General features: G+C 33.9%; 1 protein-coding gene and 1 long non-coding RNA gene across 5 annotated transcripts in view; one reads left to right on the plus strand and one right to left on the minus strand.

Moving 5' to 3' along the window:
* Positions 1 to 17926, plus strand: part of LOC136834405 (uncharacterized) — a 533585-nt gene that overhangs the window by 437950 nt on the left and 77709 nt on the right. The window contains exon 6 of the long non-coding RNA XR_010851786.1: positions 13338 to 13392. This is a non-coding gene — a long non-coding RNA (uncharacterized lncRNA). The remainder of the gene's footprint in view (positions 1 to 13337; positions 13393 to 17926) is intronic.
* LOC136834404 (carbonic anhydrase-related protein 10-like) overlaps positions 1 to 17926 on the minus strand; it is a 228452-nt gene that overhangs the window by 188048 nt on the left and 22478 nt on the right. The window lies entirely within an intron of this gene.

Below are 17926 nucleotides of genomic sequence, written 5' to 3' on the forward strand. Positions count from 1 at the left end.
TGGCAGACGTGTCATATCTTTTTTCTGTTTTTACAACCAACGAATAATATTTTATCAATTTTTAGGCAATTCCTCACTGGGCTAATATTCTGTGGTAAATGTTACTGCTCATTCTGCATTTTCTGCTTCAAAAATCCAGTGAGGATATAATTAAGATAATCACACCGCTCCAATTATTTGGTCATTAATGATCATTTTTAGATTCTTTTCATGCAAGCATTTTAACCTCCTACAAGGGTCTGGTTTGTTTGTTCGTCAGTTTGTTAGCATGATTACGCAGAAAATGGTTTGCATTTTTACAAATATTTTACTGAAGGTTGGCCTCGTGGAAGAGATGAATGTAATTCTTGGGAAGAAGGAACCTCTTACGAAGAGGGGTAAGGGGTGTGTTTGTAGATCGCTCAACCTTAGTGGATGTCTGTGGTATCCCAGCATTTCAGTAATGATGGAAGTTTTATGGATTTATGTATACACGTGTTTACTACATTGCGAATAAGCTCTTCCTATTACATTTGTTTAGCAATTGAGGCACTTGACATTAGTGGTGGTTTATGTCTGTATCTTATTTCTGTCAAAACTTAGTTCAGATAAACATAAACTATTAATTTATTTTCTGGCGTGTCTACGATCCCACGGCTCTTTACTTTTATGTTATCAGATTATCCGAATACTCATCTGAAATTTTTCATTTGCTGAAGAAAGGCAATTGCCACCACCACATAAACTTACAACATTCAATGATATTGTAACGTAGTAGTAATATAAGAAGGTCCATCAATTTAAATGCGAAACAGGAGGGGCCCAGTCGCTCTACCATGAGGTAAGCCTTTACTAATATACGATGGCCTTTACTAATATGCGATGCATTGATATCGGCAAGCCGTATGGAAAGCCTTCATTCTTATGACCTTGAAATTTTGAGTGAGGATTTCACTCAGCTTTATAAGGGAAGGTCAAGATTTCCTATTACTTCCGAATTCATAGGGAACTCATGTCGCACAAAGAATGTGATACGTATTGATGCATAAGTAATGCTACCACTGCTTTAATAGAAAATCCGCCAAGGAAAAGATTATTTTACTAGTATGCTAACAGGAAGAATTTTGTATCTGTAAGCAATTTGGCAAACATTGCGTATCTGTAAGAAGTAATTGGTCATTCAAGAACTCGCTAACAGTTGGCCACTGACTCGTGTTCAGGTCAGTACATCATCTTAACTTGGAGCTCTTTTTATAATTTGAAATGGATTTTAAACGCAGAATCATATCTTGTCTTATTTAACTAGGTAGTCATGATCGTAAAGTATTCTGTACCGTGGAGCTTGAATGCTTCAGCACTTAGAATTTTTTTTATTTTTACGGTTTGAAGTTTGGCTTTTGGTTTTACAAGCATTGGACCTGTAAACTTTGACCAACACCTGTGTCATTTATTGCAGTAATTTGGGACCACACTACCAAAGGTTTCAGTGAGCAAAAATTTACCATCCTCAAGAAAATAAGACTTAAAATTGGGCAAATCTTATTAAATTAGATTCGTTTAACAGCTTATCTTCAAAACTACAGTGCACAGGCCCGCATAAGGTCAGATTGATTTGTACTAAAACGTATTGCATCTGGTGTACAACTGTATCTTCTAGAATGGTATCCAACTATTACTGTCGTTTCAGTAGTTTTCAGAAAATTCTGCCATTTTCACAAAGAAAATACGCCTCTCTCTCTCTCTCTCTCTCTCTCTCTCTCTCTCTCTCTCTCTCTCTCTCTCTCTCTCTCCTTTCCCCTCATCCATATATGCAACTCCCTTTTCCAGTTCTTCCTCTCACTCTCTCTTTCTCTCTGCATTCGTTTTGACTTTCTTGTTGTGAGTCAATTTATCTTTAATCCTGTGTCTTTTTAACCTTTGACCTGACGAGCTTCCTTTATTTGGTGTTACTACTCTATGGGTGCTCTGCTGATCTAAAATTTAAATCAGTATCCATATAAAACTTCACGAGAACGCTAATGGTTTTTCCTTTTATTTACCGTTCATCATTGTTTTTTTTTTTAACTTGAAGGAATATTTCTTTTGTTTTTTATCTTACCATCCGTTTTCCTTACCCAGACTTTCAGCAGTTTTTCTGACTTAACACGTTTTGTGTCTCTTCTTTTAAAACTTATTGCTTCTGTTTTTACATGATTATGGTGCAAATATATTTGATATACATACTGCAAAAAAAAAAAAAAAGATTGTCAAGGTAATTAATATTTTTTTCCTTATCACTGCTGTTTAACTTAGAGCAAGCATATAGATACGGTGGATGTTTTTAAACCCTCAGATAAAATGGTTCACTGAAAAATTGTGTACAAATAATCCGATTTCAGTTTTTACTCTCGAAAGACAAATAGCATTGATGGACGAGTGGAAACAGTTGATTCCTTTCCCGTTTGGAGAATTCGCAGCCTGAAAGGTGTTACTGTTATGCCACGCTTAAAATAAGTTTCTTTTTTTTTTATTTATTTTGTGTAAACGTTTACCATCAATTAGAAATGTAGTTTTCAAGTATCGAACATGCCAACGGAAAATGACAGTAATTGAACTGTTAAGAAGAAAGACTTGATTTTTGAAACTCTCTTTGTGAGGTTACTTTCATTTACTTTTTCTTGTTTGAGGATAATAGCAAGGAACTTTTTTGTTTTAGAATTCAATAGCTTGGGTGATGTTTGTTACCAATTCTGCAAGAAACGAGGAAAATGGAATGGTGATAAAGTATGAAAATCAGGTAGTCAATACATAATTAGGTTTTAACGATGCAATTGTTTGCTGCAAAAAACAGAAAAAACCTAGATAAACAAGTTTCAATAACAGTATGGTTTATTTTTGTTTTAATTGTTGTATGAAAACCATAGAGTGATATCCGCGTGTGCATGTCCCGCGTAATCATGTTTAATGAAGTAAATTATATTAGCCTAGGCAAAAGACCATTGTTAGATGGACTCGGGATTTTCGTTATAACGAGTTACGGACAGAATAAGCGAACACAAAGCGAGACAAGGAAACTGTTACGGTTTTCAAAGTGAAATTAACAGGACGGTTTATTTTCAGGCTGGTCGTTATATCACTTGATAAAAAAAGTGAGAAAATACTTGCGTATCCATAAAGAATGTTTTTTATCTCTGAATACTAAAATAAAAATATTGTGGCTCCCCATCTTATATTTTTATATGACTTATCTAATATGGTAAACTTTTACCACGTGTGGTAAAATGTTGGTTTTTTAGTACCGTTTAATTATTTGCTTGTCCATCCTCCACCCTCCACTACCCCTTTTTTAATAAAGAAAAAGAGATGCTTTTACAAAATATTTCAAGCTCTGAAAGTGTGTGATGCAGGACAAATTATTAAGCAAACATTTTTTTTTTTCGTAACGAATATGAAATGTTTCAAAAAAGAAATAACGCTGCGATACGAATCCAAAAAGCTGATTTTCTGAATCGGAGGGAAGGAGAATATAGACATTTGAGTTTTATTCATGACTTTTCAGACTAGCTCGAGAGGCATCTGCGCCTCATATATTGCTCAGAGGAAATGTGTTCGCGATATCTTTTTCATAAAGTAGAAGTCATTTTAACCTGGTAGAGAGGTTGGGTTCAGAAAATAAGAGGACAGCCGTCACTGCTCCATTCATTTCTCCATCTGTTACTTTGCATATGAAACGTTATTACAAACATTTTCCACACCCTTTTAATTGCGTTTACAGGATTGTAACTGTTTCTACAATTGCCCCATGCTCCTACACATCAAGATTAAATTGTCTAGGGATTTTGCTTCTGCTTATTTCGGATAAACTTAATGCAGAAAATAAGTGGTTTTGGTCTTACACGATTATCCGTTGAATTCATCTCTGGATAATAGGAATAAAAACACAATTCAAAAGAAGACAAGTGTCAGGTCTGTTAAATGACAGTTTTGAAAGTAAAGAATGTAAAATTACAGTTAACACGTTCCCAAAAAGAAGAGATGGTTTGTGGCATAATTCTGTTACAAATAAAACACTAATATCGTAATTTATGTGTTCAATCAATGTTTCTTTTATGGTAATGAAAGAAACAACATTTTTACTCAATGTTCATAAGAAAGGGACAGTAATTCATTGTTTTACCCAATGCAATTTGTAGAGCTGTCTCCTGCAGCTTATAATAGGGTTCAGATACCTAAATCGCAGCACAATTAATGGTAGTGTTCTCATGTGATTGGCCGTGTGCCCGGTCCATACTTTTTTATTTTTCGTTCCCCGACGGGAAAACGAAAGGTTAGAGCAGAGTAAGCATATTTAGGAGCCTTTGTAGGTATCAGTCGGATTTTTGATGGCCACTGAATAGGAACTTCGGACCCGTGGGCCTCTGTCGAATGATGCTCGGGAAGCTGTTAAATAACTCTGGCGATCGGATGTGCCAGACTCCGTTATTAGAGAGGTTTATTTATCCCTGGACGTCGCTTTGGATTAACGCGATCGTGCGTTAATTGACTTTGTAAGTGGAGAGAGCTTCATTGCTATGGTTGCTGATCTTAATGAGAAAGAGAGATTGCTGCTGCTCTCTCGCCCAGAGCAGCGATTTATAGAAAAGAAAAAGGATAAATAGTAAAATGAAGATTATAAAAAGAAAGTAGGCATTTGGTTTGTTATATACTTTTTTATGGAAGAATATTTCTTTATCACAATTCGAAGATGCGAAATGGTTTGACTTGCTGCACTATTAACATAGTCATGCTTTATAAAATACACTATGAGTAATAAAATATATATATATATATATATATATATATATATATATATATATATATATATATATATATATATATATATATATATATATATATATATATATATATATATATATATATATATATTGTGTGTTCAGGCCAGCCCTAGGAGAGCTGGTAATCAGCTCAGTGGTCTGGTAAACTAAGGTATACTTAACTTTTTTGTTCAGCAAATACGTTGAAAAAGATTACTTCGGGTACCTCTCTCTCTCTCTCTCTCTCTCTCTCTCTCTCTCTCTCTCTCTCTCTCTCTCTCTCTCTCTCTCTCTCTGAATGCCAGCCAGGAAGGTTAGTTATTCTTGTTTCCTCATTACCTATAGCTCAATCCCCATCTCTTTGGTAGGGAGGCAGTCGCTTTAATTGTCTCCCGATTTGCACGTCGCTTCTTTTGATCCTAACCTCTTTGATACCCGGCATCACAACAGCGTATCAGGAGATTACATCGGCAGTGGCTGTATAGAAATTGTTTGTTTCATTTAAAATCAATAACCTCTGCCTCAGATGCAGTTAAGAGTAGGGCAAAACTATCCCTCTTTTTTTTCGTTGCCTTTGTTCGTGGTGATGATATTTTGAGGATATATTGTTTGTACAAACCTTTTTTAAACAAATAAACAATATGTTTAGAGCTTGTAATGCAGAATGTAATCGCTGATATATTGAACATTGCATAAAGAGAATACAGATATTTTTTTATTCAAGACAAACATAAAGAATGCTTAAAAATGTACCCAGACACACACTCGTTTTCCTTCTTTAATTACTACATGAAAACTGCCCTGCTTCCGTTCCAATACGTCTCTCTTGTTATTTGTCTCATTCTGTTCCTGCTCTAAACACTTCACATTGTATAGCGTTGTCACCGACTTATCTTCTGGAAATGCTCCCCATATATTCCCCAGATTGTGTAAATCAAAAGAAAGAATCTTATTGCCGTCTTCTTATAACACGCTGCCATTACTCATTTACGATTTATGTATGTACGTTAGTATGCTTCTGATATGCGTTAGTTTTTTTTGGTATGTCTTCATAAACGAAAACACATTAGTATTAATTATTGTGTAGTTATTTTCACGCTCCCCTAAATTGAGATTCGAGGAAAGATCAGCCATGGTTGTTTTGTGTAGATTTTTGTTAGTTGTTTGTCAGATTACGTTTAAGTATTTAATCCGGTTGCGACTGAAACTTGTAATTATATTTGTACACCTTCATAATTATAAACCGTCCATTCTGTTCTTTATCCATGAAGCTGTATTGGAACTCGTTAATTTTTGTAAAACTTTAAGGCTGACTTGTATTTAATTGGGAAGTGAACTAATGGTTAAGGTAAAACATGTAATTTTTCCTCGCCTAATTAACTCGTGCATTATGTTACTGATTGTATAAGCGAAATTTCGTAAGACTCCAATCATACCATTTTAAGTTTACATTTTTTAACCACCGCAATATGTATAGACTAACGTCTGCATTTTATAGCCATTGCAATATGCAAAAAAATAATGTTAGATGAAGCTTTATATATCACATACACTGGAGCATAAAGGTGAGTGAACAACGCAACGCATGGTCACACGAAATAGTAAATACTATATATTGCCGCGGGTGTCGAGTAAAATAATATGATGCCTTAAAGTATATAGAACACGGTGTGGCCTCCTTTGAATTGTATGTTGGTGGTACTGAAGTCTTCCTCTTAATGTGTCATATGACGTACATAGCATGCCGTATGAAGTATATGATGCACGGTATACCGTTTTATTTTATGTCGAATATACTGAAATTCAAATGCTGTTGCATTGCTAAGAGTCTTAATGTTTGGAATGACAGTAATTTTTTTAATATAAAAATAAATATCTATTCAAGGACACGTTTTTCAATATAGGACCGCAGTGTTATTATTCAAATTGTTTGTGTAATTCTACCTGTGTTATATAAAGTATATACCTGCTGTTCCTCATTTGGATCTCTTACTAGAGTTTTTAAGATACGTGAGAGTTTCTCTCTCTCTCTCTCTCTCTCTCTCTCTCTCTCTCTCTCTCTCTCTCTCTCTCTCTCTCTCTCTCTCTCTATATATATATATATATATATATATATATATATATATATATATATATATATATGTACAAGTATATATAAATATAGTGTAGTTATTTCGAGATTCGTCGTATAATCCGTTATGTCATTGTTATGTATTTAGATAGTAAAGCTTACGAAGATGGAGGAGGGAAAAAATTAATATGTACGTCTCTCCTGCAAATACAATACACAACCAAGGTCAGAATTTTAAAATCATGTCACCTTTATAAAAAAAAAATTACATGTGACATTCCTTTGATGAAGAAAGCTTTTGAAGCTCCGTTAACTTCTTGGGTAAGACCTTTAACGCCTTAGCTTTTTTTTTTTTTTGCTGAGGATAGTATTGTTTTATTCTTCTTGGAAAGCCACTGCTCTGTTACTCTTTTAACAGCAATTTTTTCTTAGAGGCCTCTGGTACTTTATTTGTAGTGCCGTATTTTCATGTCTATTTTTAAAAATCTTAGCTTGGCCTGGGGTTATCATAATACTAAGGTTTTAATTTTTATTGTCTGTCGTACTTTAACCCCGCTTCCCTCATCTTGCTGGACTTGCCTCATACCATCACCAGAACGGATTCCCCTGAGTGCAGGTAAACACCCTGCCCCTCCTCTCCCGTATTTCTGTTGCTGTGTTGTTTTTTTTGCCGCCGAGAAGGCTTTTGACCCTCTAAACAACCTTATTCCTACTCTTACCCTGGAGCCAAATTGCCAACCGGGCTCTGCCTTGGGCTGGAGCCCTAAGTATGATTTCCGTGATTATGAAACAAGAGGTTCTCTTTTATAGTTTATGTCCTTTGCTGAGGGGAAGAATAAAGCAAACGAGGCGAAGGTTGTTTGGATAAGGGGCTAAGGCCACGTCTAAGGTCTTTGGGACTGGGTTATCAAGCTAAATATTTATCCTTCCGTACCACAACGCTGGATGACAATGGAATCAGAGACCCGTACATTTCCAGAAGAGCTTTCCGACGTTACGCATTTCTTGTTTTATGTGAGGAAATTTATGTAGGTGTCTTATCATGTGATATATGTTCAAAAGACATCTCTGTTGAAGTTCCCGAAATGAAATTTGTCAGATTTAACTTTCTATACAGCATCGGTTACATTAATGATATGTACATTAGAGCTTTCTCTTTGTAAGTCCTTTTCTGGCATTTAATCATGGTATATATATATATATATATATATATATATATAATATATTTAATTATATATATATATATATATACATTATATACATATATAACATATATATATATATATATATATATGTATATATATATATATATATATATATATATATATATATATATATATATATATATATATATATATATATATATATATACATATACACGTAGTACATAAATGTACACACGCAAAATACACACACACATATAATATATATATATATATATATATATATATATATATATATATATATATATATATATATTATATATATATATATATATATATATATATATATATAATGATGTTTCCTAACAGATAATGGCTTAAAAAAGTGGCCACTAAAAAAGTTGGCATATTTTATTTACTTTTTGAATCATAGATGAGCCCAGTTTGCGAAAGCTTCTGCAATACTATTACAGTTACATAGGACGCTCCTAAACAGCGCTTTGAACTTCCGTTATATATGCACTGTTCCATTTGCACTTTTTGCCTATTAAGTACCTTCTTTTCCAATTGATCTTCTAACTGTCTTCATTCTTTCCACATAACCAGACAATCTCAAAATACTCAGATCCAATTTTAACCTTTTTACTTTACATAAATCCTCATTTACTGTAAATATACTATGCAAAGATTCCGTATGATCAGCTACATCCCCCTTTTCTTTCATATACAGTACGTTCAATATCCACACTTCATTTATTAAAGGAGAGATGGGCGGGTCATTGTGACCATAGATATTCCAAGTTTATTACTAATCTTTTGCACACATTTTGCCGGTCTCTATTTTCTTCGTACCATCATACGTCGTCTTTACTCCAAAATATATAATAAGAGTTAACGCGTTGCATTCTTTCACTATCTTTAAAGCATTCATTGCTCTATATTCCTGATTTTCATTGGCCTCAATAACCTCCTTTCTGCTTTCATTGACTCCCAACTCTACTTCCTTACTTCCTTTGTATGTATATGAAAATATTCTGCTGCATCTTTTCATTATCTCCAGTGAGTATTGTATTACGTGCAAACATCAGCCATTCCACTCTCCATTCACACCTCATTTTTTATCTCACAATTTTGTGCCTAACTATTCTCCCCTAATCTGACTAATCACAACACTTCCATCCATATACAGTAGGTACTGAACAACTATAACACCATCTTCTCAACCCACTTGTGCATCAAACCAGTCAATCTGCTATTTCCATATATTTGAACGCACTATTGACATCCATTATAAAATAAAAAAAAAATTAATGGCTCTCAAAAATTAATACTCTATACCATACATCCTCAGCACTCCCCAAATAGTCTGTCCATGGAATCTTTGAAACGCTTTTTGTAGTCCATGTGTATCACATACACCTTTTCCCATTTATTTTCAAACTCATCATATGTATCATAAAAAACACACGCACACTCTTGGTTGTCTAAACCCACACAGTTGTTTCCATATCAGTCCTTCTGTTATCTGTCTTACTTTTTTATCTGAATTATACCATACACCATTTCCATTACGTTAACCAATGTTATGCTTTTGTAATTCATACAGTCATATCTGTCACTTTTACTTATATCAACTTAAAAAAAATTATTCCTCTCACCTATTCCTTCAGAACATATCCATTTTCTAGATTTACTGTACAAAGCCTGGTCAGCCAGTCACATCAGGTAATCACCACCATACTGAAGCATTTCGCTCCTTTTCTTTCGACATCTTAACTGACTTCCTTATGTCCTCAAAAGTTACGTGTCTTTTCGAGCTGACATTAAGCCTTTCCATTTTTTTGTAATTCACTTTGCCTAACTTCCGTCTTTCAAATTCATCAAATCTTTATAATACTCACTCCAGTTACCCAAGACTGTAATCACTTCTCATATTCATTAACCTTTCTCTGTGACATCGTTTTGAACTATATTGGATTGGACAGATTTCGAAATGTTAAGTTATTTGAGCTGAATGTCACTTATTTTCCCTCTGTGTTTGAACGTCATTATAATCATAGTTTCATGGGTAATGGTAGATATAAAACAGATGGAACAATGTGTGTTTGAATCGACTTATATGTAATAATTGTTCATGACCTTAAAGTTATTAAGATTATGGGATTTTTTTCTGAAAAACCAGTGTTTTTCATGAGACATCTTAGGTTTTGCTCCAATTGCTGGGATAAGACTTTGTTTAAACTCAATGAATGACAGGCTCATATCAAAGACTGAATTTTTTTTAATGGTAAATTCCAGCACTTATGCTGTTGATCCTTGAGAGCTGTTCTTTCTTAATATACTTGTAATTGGGAAATGTCGAGGTCATAGTGAAAAGTTCCAAATTTTGTACTTTCGGGTTTTTATTAGTTTAAAGAAACTCTTGAAGTTCAAATGTAAACAATATGCTAATAATCGGGCACAGTGCCAGTATTTCTTTTTGTCCCTCGAGTAAAGTCTGTGAATATTTTTTTTTCTTTTTATTTTTATGTTTTACGTTTTCGTATACTGACTGTGCTCATTTATATTCCATTCGCACCGGTTGCGTTTGCTGACGGTAGTATTAAGACTTCTATTTTTATTCTTTATGTTGTATTTTCTGTCCCTTTTACGACTTTTGTGAAATTGAAGACAGAAGTCACGCACAAAACGTTAATGTGCTTCACAGCCGAGAATTTGGCGCTACTCGCTTCATATCAGGCTGCAATAGAAGAAACTGCTTAAAGATGCTTACGATTTTGAAGGGCAAAGTACGACTTGCTTTAATGTTGTTCTTGATTGCATAGAACTTCTGCAATGCATTCGTGTGCAGTTACAGTAGCCGTAGCAAACGAGTCTGAAGGGTTCATTGTCGTGCCCGGGCAACCTGCCGTTATTAAATCGGAAGCACCGTTGACACCTTAAAACTCTATGGCCTCGGCTATGTAATAAAATAATCTTAAGATAAGAACAATGCAGTGTAAATATATGTTTGTATTTTTGTCCGCTAAGATTGCTGGTGATGTCAATTTCGATTTTCGTGGAAAGAAGAGTAAATTTTTCCTTAGGATTCTTATTTCTGTTATCAAAGAAATAAACGGAAAGATAGTTCGAGTGAATGGGGACAATGTATTTTTTCTGAGAAACCAATTTTTATCTGTCGCTTCAGACTCTTTCCTCCACTAGTAACTAAAATAAACTTTCCAAAAATGTCCTCCAGCAAAAGATATTCTGCGATATCTATTTCATGAAAGAGGAATTCGCATCATTGCAAGAATCACAGATATATAACGTGATCTCGGAAGCACTTTATATTTTGAGAGAGAAAATGAAGAAGGAAATTAAATAAAAGATGAGAGAAAAGAAGAGTAAAGACGACCTTCGAAGACAAATGCCTCAAGCATTCAAACATCCATGGTTCCTCCCATAGAGCACCACACAGTTTTATGTATGAACAAAACTTAAACAAATGAGGCCTCAAAGACTTTTGTCAACAGTGACGGAATTGCCTTCACAAGACAAAGGAATGTCGACCATACTGGGATTGGAGTTTTGCGCTATATGAGACCGGGCTATATAACATATACAACAGAACTGCCGCTGGCGGCCGCAGCATCGCCGGTTGAGTTGGCTACAAAGGAAATAATTTGCAATTTCACAGTTAAGGATCAAAAGAGCAAAAGGATAGTGGAGGTCGGAAGCTTCGAGCCTCTGTATGTGTATGTGTATATATGTGCGTGTGTGTGTGTGTGTGTGTGTGTGTGTGTGTATGTGTGAGCTCTGACTTGAGCCTGGCAAATGCTCTGATACGTATCTCTGGAGTAAAGGATGCTCCGAGTTGGCGATACGTATTCATGATATCGCAAGATAAAGAGAATTTTACTCCTTCTTTCCCATTTCTTTTACTTTTTCATCGTGAAACTTTTTAGTAATCAGAATTCAGTATTTAGGTTAGTAGGGCTGAAGAGATGGAGAATAGTTAAGCTGTAACGTGTAAAAGTAATGTTGATCACTCTCATTAGGAAAATAATTTACTGTTTTACTCATTATAATAATGATACTGACGGTAAAGCCAGAATTACATATATATATATATATATATATATATATATATATATATATATATATATATATATATAAAAATTATATACATATATAAGTGTATATATATATACAGTATAGTATATGTATATATATATGTATATATATATATAGTTATATATATATATATATATTTTTGGTTATTATATATGTGTGTGTATGTTTATATTTATACAACAAATATATATTTATCTTATATATGTTAAGGAAAATATATATATATATATATATATATAATATATATATATATATATATATATATATATATATATATATATATATATATATATATATATATAGTGATCGTGTAATCATGTCATGGAGAGGGACCAGAATTGTATTAAAAAGTCATTTTTTCACAGCCTAAGAAGCACTTCAACTCAAACCTGATATATCTCTTATCATGAATAGTGATCACTGTGGTCATGTTAAAGTACATGATGGAGCTGTGATTATAGATTAACGTAACGTCTAATATATAATCGAGTCATATAATGTAGGTAAATGAAATATGGTATAGTTTTTTATGCCATGAGAAAGAGAACTGGTTTTGCGCTGGTGACATTTATTTATATAATTCAGTCACAGAAATAAACGTGGTTGCACTTGTAATTTTATTACCAAGCGCAATAAAACTGATTTAGAGCGGGGCTATTGTCTGTTTATATTAGAAAATTCATGAATTTTTAGTTTAAAAAAATAACCTAATACCTTTCGTACTGACTAAAAAGACCAAAACAAGAACTAGGTATTTTTCTAATTACAACGCTTTTCTTATTTTTGAGTCATGGATGATAACAGCTGTTACAATCGGAAACGTTTTCATGTCAATTGTTTCACTTAGAAAATAGGAACATAAAACATGCAAAACCGAGAATCGCTTATGGTAAAAAGATGTCCTAATAGCTCTGTAGCTAATACCTAACAAAGAAGCTTTGCTTTTACATTTCTTTGGCTTAAAAAGGATGACCTCATTCACTCAGCTGGGGCTGATCAGTTAGGCGTTGTAGTTTTGAAATACTAGCTGTTCCATTTTCATCAGTATTTTGTAAAAGGTAGTTCTACTTTTCTTCATTTTGAGCGTTACTACAATTACGAGTATTTAATTTATGCATTATGTATTTAGTTGATACAGGGTATCAGGCCAAGCATAATAATCTAGAAATTTACTGTCAAGAATTATTATATTGTTTTTTATTCTTTTTTTTTCAGCTGTTGAACCAGATGTACGCAGATTTCGGCTCCTCAGAATATTGCCTCAAACAAGGTACTTCTGGTAATTATTTTTTTGTTCTCATTGATATCGAGATTCTCTCTCTCTCTCTCTCTCTCTCTCTCTCTCTCTCTCTCTCTCTCTCTCTCTCTATATATATATATATATATATATACTGTATATATATATATATATATTTTTTTTGAGCAAATGATAGCTAGATAGTGGAGAGGTGAAGAAAGAGTTAGTGTACAGTAGTAGTCATAAAAGTTGAGATTTCACACTCAACATGAGTCCCAAGGCACATGTATGTATTTATGAGGTATGTATGTGTATATATATATAGGTGCAGATATATATATATTATATGTATGCATGTATATTATATATATATATATATATATATATATATAAAATGCCTACATAAATAATAGCTACATACCTATTGACTCATCAGCAAAGTTGTATAACTCAGCATGATATAATTGTACAATGCTCTCCTGTAATGGCTATTCACCTCTCCCACTCTATCTAGCTATCATTTGCTCGATTTCCCCGTCCTCCTTTACTCCAATATTTTATGAAATATGTACCTTTCATTATCTGTTGTTTGTCATTTGTCCTTTATGTATGTTTATATATAGGCTACATACCTGCTAAGAGACATATGTACATACATGGAAGGGTCATGAACCACGAGTAAATTAGAATGATTTCGTTGAAACCCGGTGGTGTATCAAACAAGGCAGCTAATAAATCATCTTATGTATGTGGTTGTTTAAGTGCCCCTGTTTGGCCATTTACTGTGCGTTTCTCTTCAAATTTACTTACAGAGAGAGAGAGAGAGAGAGAGTGGGGGGAGTTTGCGTTTCATTCAGCCTGGTTTCTTTGTACCATCTGGTTTATATATCGTTTTGAGAGGAAAATTCCTGGGTCTATTACTTCTGGAAAATACGGGTTTGTGCGCTCCTTGGGGAGATACGCTGGAACGTGATCAATCGTAAACACAAAATTCGAGGAACCATTCTCAAAATTAATTGATACCGGAAGTGAGTTTTTTTCCGCAATCATCTAAGCAAATACAGTAAATTTATTCATGTTTGCAGTAGAGTGTTTTTTGTTCATTTTTTTTTTTAAATGACGGGGTCGAGTATTAAACATTACCAAGCGTAGCGGACTAATACGAAGAGCTCGATCATATTAATTATGCACCGTTATTAGTTACTTGTTTCATTTGATTTTATGTTGGTCGACTTTGCAACAAAATGAAGTCGTCGATTTGTGGTGTCCTGTTCAAGACGCGAATTACGGCCGCCGCTTCTACTTTCTGTGAAATTGAACAAGTTTACATTTTCTTAAATGGCGTAATCAAATTCCCAATCTCGCAGGGTGTCAAAAGTCCACAACCATGTGAAAGCCGGGTGATGACAGCACTCGGCCTGATGCTTAATTAACTTATTATATGAGCAGCCATGGAACTGTCTTGTCCAGGTACCTTTCATGAAAAGCGGATGGTATGAATTTTATTTTAATTTTTTTTTACCATCCAAACTAACTGTTCAATGTCTGCCCTTCAGGACTTGCAATATATTTTTTAATTAGATTATGGAAAATGGGAAATTCTTAACCTAGTTATATGTTTCCGTACACTATATATATATATATATATATATATATATATATATATATATATATATATATATACATATATATGTATATATATACTGTGTATATATATATGTATATGTGTGTGTGTGTTTATATATTTATAAATGTATATATATACCCAGACATACATACATATATGTATATATTACATATATATATATATATATATATATATATATATATATATATATATATATATATATATATATATATATATATGTGTATGTGTGTGTGTGTGTGTGTGTGTGTGTGTGTGTGTATATATATATATATATATATATATATATATATATATATATATATATATATATATATATATGTATATTGTATATATTCATATCTTCAGAAATGTTGAGAGAACTGAATGCAGGGTAACATGATAACAGGATCATGAGAAGCAATTAAATGCATGAGCATCCCACTTTTACTCTTGTAATGTAATAAGGTTAAACAGACGACTCAGCATTACTGGAGCCCATTAAGGCTAGCTTGAAAGATGTGAATGTTGGAGAATGGCTAATTTTTAAGAAGTAGGACAGCTCAGAGACAGGTACCAGAGGCAATTCGATGAAATGTTGAAGGCAAAAAGAAGTGCAGGTGGTTACCAAAGGGGCTGAACTGAGTCTTTAGGACTGCCTACTGGGTGTTCCTGCAAGGCCCTTTGTAAACAGTACTCCCAGAGAGGTTCTCCTTCTGTGTTTGTTTAGATTATACTGGTTGTCACTCTTACCTGGGTTTGATATTATTTATTAGTATACATAATTTTGTGTGAAGGGTTATAAACATGAAATACGGAAAATGCTTTTTCATATAGTTACTTTCATTTGTTCTGTTATTGGATTTCAAAGAGTCTTTTTTTGTATGCGATGCTTTCAATAATGAAAATAATGTAATAATGAGGAAGAGGAGGAGGAGGAGTAGGATAAAGAAAAGGGCGATGGCAGGGAGTATGGTACTTTTAAAGAAGTGATACTGATAATTCTACGTTAGTATTTAAATAATTGTATAAACTCTGGAATGTAAAGAGACTTGGGTTTTTTCATAATCTGTTTAAGAATTTGCCTTTAAAAGTTAATCTTAATGGTGAAGAATATATTTGAAAGATGAAAATCACTTAATTTAGGTGTATTAGAACAGAACTCGGGGTATAACATTAGAGAATTTGGAAGAAATCATTTCAGTAACTATTGCGGGATCAACGTTTATAGATATATATTTTATCTGGGTGGCGGGGAGGTGACTGGAGAGGTGGGTGATTGATTGATTTGATATTCTTTTGATTGATTGATTGATTTGATATTCTCTTGATTGATTAATTGATTTGATATTCTCTTCATTGATTGATTGATTTGATATTCTCTGGCACCGGGACAGCTAAGGTCATTGACGCCGATATCACTTGCTAAGAATAACAAAATCTGTATAAAACCTATGGACATAATGATTAGATTAGACGCATAAACAGATACATTAAATCTGTAGTTTTTGCAGGAGACCTTCTAATAACAAATCTAGAAATGCCACTGGCATCATAAACAGCTTCTTCCCCCGAGGACTTTGGCTTGAATGTACCAGCCATGCTAGTCTCAGGCCTCGGAGAGAAGGCTTCTCCTCAGGTCCCTTATACAGGGGCATTCGATTAGCAGATGTTTTACAGTCAAAGAGACCAGGCAGTCATCGGAATAAGGTTGATATTTATTTGCTGCTAAAACCTTGTGTGTGAGGCGGGTATTATTATTATTATTATTATTATTATTATTATTATTAAACAAAACTTCTTTTCAGTTTTTCTTCAAAGATGGAAAGAGAAACCTCAAGATTCTCTTGCAACTTGTTTACTGGTAAATATTTACAAATTTTTTTGATCTCGAGTACTTTCAGGTCCTAACTGTGACCCTTTTTCAAGAGATGAGGTAGTCAGGCTGGTTCAAGCCCAGCAATCTTCTGAACTTCTTCTCCTTGTGCTGTCATTTATATGATGGCTGTCCTGGTTTCATTCTTTTGAGAGTTAAAGAACTCTCCTGTCGGTCTGATATCCTGATCTGATGGTCAGTGGTATTAACTTGTGGTATGTGAGTGGTCACCATCGGTCTGTTGGGCAGAGACCCAACCTCCAGGTCAGAAGGGTCGATTTTTAGCTTTCCTTTTTAATGCTTAAAGATCGGCTTTGGGATCTTTTGAGGTAAACTGTTTCCTTCTATCACTTTTTAATTTGTCTGATGAGTGCCCCCTTCCACCACTCCTCGTATGACTGATGTTATTGCTTTTTTATAAGCCTCACTGTTTTTAAAATCCATCCTATGGTCCTTTTCCCCAATGCCTAGCTATAGCACCCCCTGTGAGTTGAGTTGTACTACCTCCTGTGTTCTGGATTCTAGTCCTTATCTCCCCTACCTGTTTCACTCCACATATTTGTCTCCACAATTGTTGCAATTAATTATGTATACTCCCCCTACATCATCTGCATTACTATCTTCCTCCTTCCATTTATTTTTACATTGTTTTTTACGGTGTTGTCAAATTTATATTTAAATTCTTTCATTTTTGATGTAATTTGTTTCATTTTTAGGCATATAATGAGGGAAACTATTTTTTGTTTTCTGTATTCCATGTACTCTCTGCATTTTTCCTGTAAAAATCCTCCTAGCTTTTTGTTTTTAAAAAAATGTAGGCTTATATACAAAAGCAATAACATCAGTCATTGAGGGTAGTGGAAGGGCACTCATCAGACAAATTAAAGTGATAGGAAGGAAAGAAAGGATTTATTTCAGAAGATCCCATAAGCCGATCCCCAATATTAAAAGAAGCTAAGATCGACCCTTCTGACTTGGAGGTTAGGGTCTCCGCCCAACAGACCGATGGTGACCACTCACATACCACAAGGATTAATACCACTGACCATCAGATCAGATATCAGACC

The sequence above is a fragment of the Macrobrachium rosenbergii genome, chromosome 53 (genome assembly GCF_040412425.1).
Source record: "Macrobrachium rosenbergii isolate ZJJX-2024 chromosome 53, ASM4041242v1, whole genome shotgun sequence".
Classification (NCBI taxonomy): Eukaryota; Metazoa; Arthropoda; class Malacostraca; order Decapoda; family Palaemonidae; genus Macrobrachium; species Macrobrachium rosenbergii.